Source organism: Belonocnema kinseyi, chromosome 3 (assembly GCF_010883055.1).
Source record: "Belonocnema kinseyi isolate 2016_QV_RU_SX_M_011 chromosome 3, B_treatae_v1, whole genome shotgun sequence".
NCBI classification, from domain to species: domain Eukaryota; kingdom Metazoa; phylum Arthropoda; class Insecta; order Hymenoptera; family Cynipidae; genus Belonocnema; species Belonocnema kinseyi.
The window spans coordinates 152,434,762-152,440,752 of record NC_046659.1 but is presented as its reverse complement, the minus strand read 5'-3'; positions in this window follow the sequence as shown (position 1 = coordinate 152,440,752).

The window sequence follows — 5,991 nt, the reverse complement described above, 5'->3', positions numbered from 1 at the left end:
CTTAATCTTTCTGATAGGCCCTGAATGTAAGGCAAAGTAACATTTAAATTAAATCTATTGTAAGTATCACTCCAATTTCTTTTCTTGTTAATTTTATTACTGCTATTGTAAATCTCATGAATGCGTTCTTTAATGATGTCATTTACAAACTCAAGAGGATAGTTATTCTGTAAATAGGTTAAGTAAATTTAGGTTAAGAACCTTTGGAAAAGGTACGCATGTGTACCGAAACGTTAGGAAGTTTCGAAAGGAGTTTTTCTATTAAATAAATATCTGAGTTTCGAAGAACAAGTTTTTTTGACTCATATTTATTTCTTCGATTTACGATTGGACCGTAAGACATAAATAATTTAAAATTCTACGATTAGAAATCAATAAATATCAACGGTCGAAGAAAGGATTGATTTGTTTCATCAAATCATTTTACAATTTCAATTAAGTTGTTTTGAAAATTTTTTAAAATCAAAGTAAAAAAAGTGTTCCAAATAACGTGACGTAGTTTTGGAACGATCCATACCCAGGATAAAATGACACAGAGTTTACACATGGTAAACAAAATCATCTACAATATTGCCCACTATGTATTATTTGCCCGCCTCCGTGAATACTGATTAGTACAAAAATTAATTTCCAACTTATACTTTAATTTGTAGATTTAGCTTATCCAAATAAAGATGACGCAATTCACCCTGAACCTGTTCTCTATGAATTAACTAGTGTTCAGTATTATGAAGATGCTGAATTTTTGCTGCATAGATTACCAATAGGGATCGAATTTTCAGTAGAGGTAGAGAATGGTTACATCATTGGATATGTCCACGCGGGACGTTTGTATCCATTCCTGGCTGTTAGACCGGATCGTAATGTCTACGAATGGGTTAAAGTACGCATACATGGCATGAGGAATGAACCAGTATTGGATGCGGACTATTTTCAAGAACAATTCTTCGACCATTTCCCAAGACCAGCCGCAAAAATTCGTTTTGCCATCCGACGTTAGTTATTTACTCAGAGTTTTGATGTACACCGGGTGACCGTTTTAATCGAAGGAAAAAATTCTCGGTCAATAAAATTTTCAAAATCGAACTTTATTGGAAACATTTTTCCATTTAAAGTAATAAAAACTGAATTGCAAATAAAAACGCTCAATGTAGAATTCTTGAATTTTAAACTTTATAATTTTTTGTATAAAAACATTTATAATAATTGACTCATAATTATTTGTTCGATTAGTATAGAAAATAAATTATTAATTTTACAGTTAATTAATATAAATGGATATTTTTTAAGATAGTCAGATCGACCATTAGCGGGACACGAATTTTGGGGTATATCCGTAAGTGGGACGCAAAATAAGCCAATACTGGGACAAGAAAAATTCAGTGGGGTTTATTAAAATAAAATAGTAGAAATAACTAACCATTTTAAAAAGGAAAAAATGGATTCCTACTAGGGGGTGTTAGTTGAAGTTTGCCGGTTTTACTCATAGATGTCGCTAGAGATATGTATACTATTCTATGATTTGGCATCTGTGTCATATTTTTCTATGGACAATAACCTTAAAAAATATACAATTTTATTCTGCCAAAATAATAGCATCGTAGTTGTTTACCTCAGTGAATATGTCGAGCTTCGTTCCAAGTAAATCGCATTTGCGGCATTCGTTGCTTTTGCTATTTCATCAAAAGAAAAAAGCAGTTGAAGCTCATCTATTGCTAGTAGAAACTTATGCTGAACATGCTCCAGTGATTAGAACATGTGAGACATGGTTTTGTCAATTTAAAAGTGGAGATTTCGATTTAACAGGCAATGAACATCCTGGTGCAGCAAAAAAGTTCGAGGACTAGGAATTGCTGGCGTTGTTGGATGTAGACTCAACTCAATCGCAACAACAATTGGCACAAACACTAAATGTGACCCGAGGAGAAATTTTCCAACGTTTAAAAGCCATGGGAAAAATTCAAAAGTATGGAAAATGGGTACCACGTCAACTGAGCGATAGACAAATGAAAAATCGAAAAAGCATTTGTGAAATTCTGCTTGAACGTATCAAAAGGAAATCTTTTCTGCATCGAATTGTTACGGGGGACGAAAAAATGGATTTATTTCGAGAACCCGAAGTGAACCTGGTGAAGTTGGCCCATCGATTCCAAGGCCAAATCGCTTTGGCCGTAAGACAATGCTCTGTGTTTGGTGGGAACAGTGTGGTTCGGTGTATTTCGAGTTGTTAAAACCTGGTCAGAAGTGAATACGGATCGCTACCAACAACAAATTATCCATTTGTATCATGTGTTGATCGAAAAACGGCCGGAATGGGCCCGAAGGCATGGCAAAGTTATCCTACAACATGACAACGCACCGCCTCATACCGCTGAAGTGCTGAAGAACACATTAAAGGCATTAAATTAGGAAATATTATCGCACCCGCCGTACTCTCCAGACCTCGTCCCGTCTGCCTATCACCTTTTAGCATTGATGGGACACTCACTCGCAGAGCAGCGCTTCACCAATTTTGAAGAAGTCGAAAAATGGCTTGTCGATTCCCTTGAGGATTAAGTGTTTTCTTTATTGCAAAAACCGGCAATTTTCAAATAACACCCCTGGTATGAATCACGAGAAATTTATTTTTCTTTATTTCTAAATAAAATTCATATCAACATGTTAAGATTTTTATGAACAAAATAAGAAGGTATTATTCAATTAAATAATATTAAAAATATTTTTTATAAGCTTCACGCTTGCCGTTCAATTGATTATTTATTTTGAAAAAGTTCAAAGTAGTTTATTGAATACTGCAATTCTAACCTCAAAGTTTGCCAACTCCTTAGGTAAGTAATTTAATAGTACCTTATAAATTTTATTTTTAATCGAATTAGTTAGAGTACATTGACATTTAATATAGTAGATTAACATTAAATATGGTAAATAGTAATGAGATTATTATTATCGATTTACTTGAAAATTTAACTGTTTGGTTGTAAATTTTTATATAGAATTCATCTTACGTAAAATTATTACATAAATTGACAAAAGTATTCAAATAATTTAAAATATTTTTTGGTCAACAATTTTATTATTTGGTTGATAATTTCATTGACTGCTAAATCTTTTCGATTAACATTTCAACTATTTTGTTGAAAATTCGTCTTTTTGTTTTGAAAATTTATCTTCCTCATTATGAATTTCATCTTTTTAGCAAAAATGCAACTGGTTGGTAGAAATATTTTATCTTTTTATAATGAAAAATCTCATTTGTTTGACAAATAATCTCTTTTGCTATAATTTTATCTGTTTCGGTTCCAAGTCGAACTGTTATGTGAAAATTGGTTTGTTTTTTAAATGAATTCATATTTTTGATAGTAAATTAGTCTTTTTTATTTTAAAATTCAACAGTTTATTAGAAAATTGAAGCAATATGTTAACCAAAAAAGCTGAATTCTAATTTAAAAAATACAATGGTTGATATTTCAACCAAAATAGATTTTAATTACAAATTAAAAGCAGTTGAATTAATTAAAAGAACGAATTTTCCATAAGACTGCTAAAGTCTCTACCTAAACAGATAAGTTTTCAATCACAGTTGAATTTTTGCTCAGGAAAGATTAATTTTATAAATAAAAAGATAGATTCTAGAATTAAAAATACATATTTACAAAAAAAAAGTTCAAATATTAATAAAAAAAGATTTTTCAGTCATGAAAGAAAAAAAGTTCAACCAAGCTGTTGAATTTTCAATTTAAAAAGACAAGTTTTCTTCAAATCATTTTATTAAAAAAATTAATTTACGAGTTACTATTACATTATTTACCTAAGCAGTTGACAAACTTTGAGGTTAGAATTGGAGGTTTCAATAAACTACTTTGAACAACTTTTTTAGTATACATAATTAATTGAACGAAAAGCATGCTTCTTTTAAACAATGTTTTTAATATATCACTAAAAAAGTTATAAATTTTATTCCTTAACATATTAGAAATATGCAAAAACATTACTTTTTCGATTAGTGTAGGAAATTTCAATAATACAAGGCTATATAGATTCTGAGGAGTATTTTTTTGTTATTTTTCACTAAATGTATAACCTATCCGAACAAAATTAAATAGTGGTAAATTAATTCAAAGGAACTTCAAAAATACTAGACATTTTTTACGTTTATGATTAATGTTTGAATATAAAAAATACACAACGATATTTATTGTTGTTCCAGAAACATAAAAAATTTAAAACACAAATCTATTTTTAATTTAAAAGTTCCTAAATTAGAAGTTAAATTATTATTTCTATTTTAAAAAATGTAAGCATCATTGAAAAGCTTTAAAATTATATTTCAAAATCTTGAGAAATCTAAAAGTTATTTTAAAGTTTTTCAGAAAAAATTAGAGTAATTTTAAGAGTATTTAGAAGTTTAAGAAAATTCAAAATTAATGTAGAATTAAAAAATATATTAAATAATTTAAACGAAGTGTGTGTACCGAAAAAATTGGACAATTCGTACCGGAATGTCGGTGTAAATACACGGAACCTAATTTGAAACCAAATTAAGATTTTTTCAGATTTCAAATAAAAAATTTAGAAGCTTTTAAGAATATATGTATAATAATGCTAATTAACATTATCACTAAACTGTAAATTATTGTCGATCGAAAATCTAATAAATGTTTTAATAAAAAAATTCGAATATTAAACTTCACTTTCTCTGATTTATTTTATTTGATTTATTAATTTATTTTGGGTCACTGGTGACCCAAGCGATCCACATAATTAGTTTTTCCGCTGAGGGATCGTTTAAGTCGAGAGGAGCGCTAGGCTGAAAATAAGGGCAAAAATACAGCCTATGTGACTGGTATAGTGACGCCCTTATTTGGGCCTTGGCTTTCGGCTGAAGCGCACAAAACTGCTTTTTTGGGTCAGCTATGATCCAGGTGTAGAAAATGAATTAAAATTTCAGTGCAAAAGTTGTGAAGTATTTTTTGATATAAAATAGTGTTGTGCGACAAAATGAAGGTGTTTTAGTGAGAAAAAAAATTCGTTTAAAATTTTGTTGAGCAGGCGCTGTGAAGCAGGCTCTAAAATAAATATACTTTTTGGAAAGCTCATAAAAACCGTGTATGTAGTCTTGTAGAGTGAAGCTTTTCAGGGTTTTTTCAAGTTTTTTCAGGGTAAAAATATTGATTTCATTTCATTATATATAATATAAAAAGAACAAACTTGAACCATCTTTAAATAGAATTAAACTTTCCGGGTCACTTGTGACTCGGGTGTACTTCAACGTGTGCTACGAAAAATGGTGTAGACCAGAGGGTTAACAAAATAGTTTAATTTGTAAACAAAGATACGAATTTTCAACTTACATAACTATTCTTTAACAAAGAAAAAATTAGTTTTTAACAAAGCAGTTCATTTTCAACCAAGTTTTTGAAATTTTAACTGAAAAAGATGTATTTCAGTCAAAAAACGTAGTAATTAAGATTTCAACCAAAATAGTCGGATATTGAACAAAATAGATGAATCTTCAATCTAACGAGATTATCAACTTATTCAAGAAAGTAGTTGCGCTGTTACCCCAAAAAGATGACATTTCTACCAAAAGAGATGATTTAAAATTAATGAAATGATTTTTTAATCGAAAAATTAATTTTCATCCAAGAAGGTAAATTTTCTAGCAAAAAGTCGAAATTTTAAGCAAACAGTTAAATTTGCAACGAAATATTTTATTTTTTCATTAAAGAGATGAATTTCCCATTAAAATGATCAATCTTTAACAACCAAAATAATTTTTAACATTACAGAATTCTTAACCAAACTAGATTATTATTTGCCAACAAAAGTTTTTGAAAAAAAGAAATATGAGATTTACCAGAAATGAGAAATATTTTATGTTTATTTTCGACTAAAGTAATGATATCAATTCATATAATCTAATCAGATTATTCAAATAAAGATAACTCGGAAGGCCAAATTAAATTGCGTCTGATCTAGCCTACTTTTGCA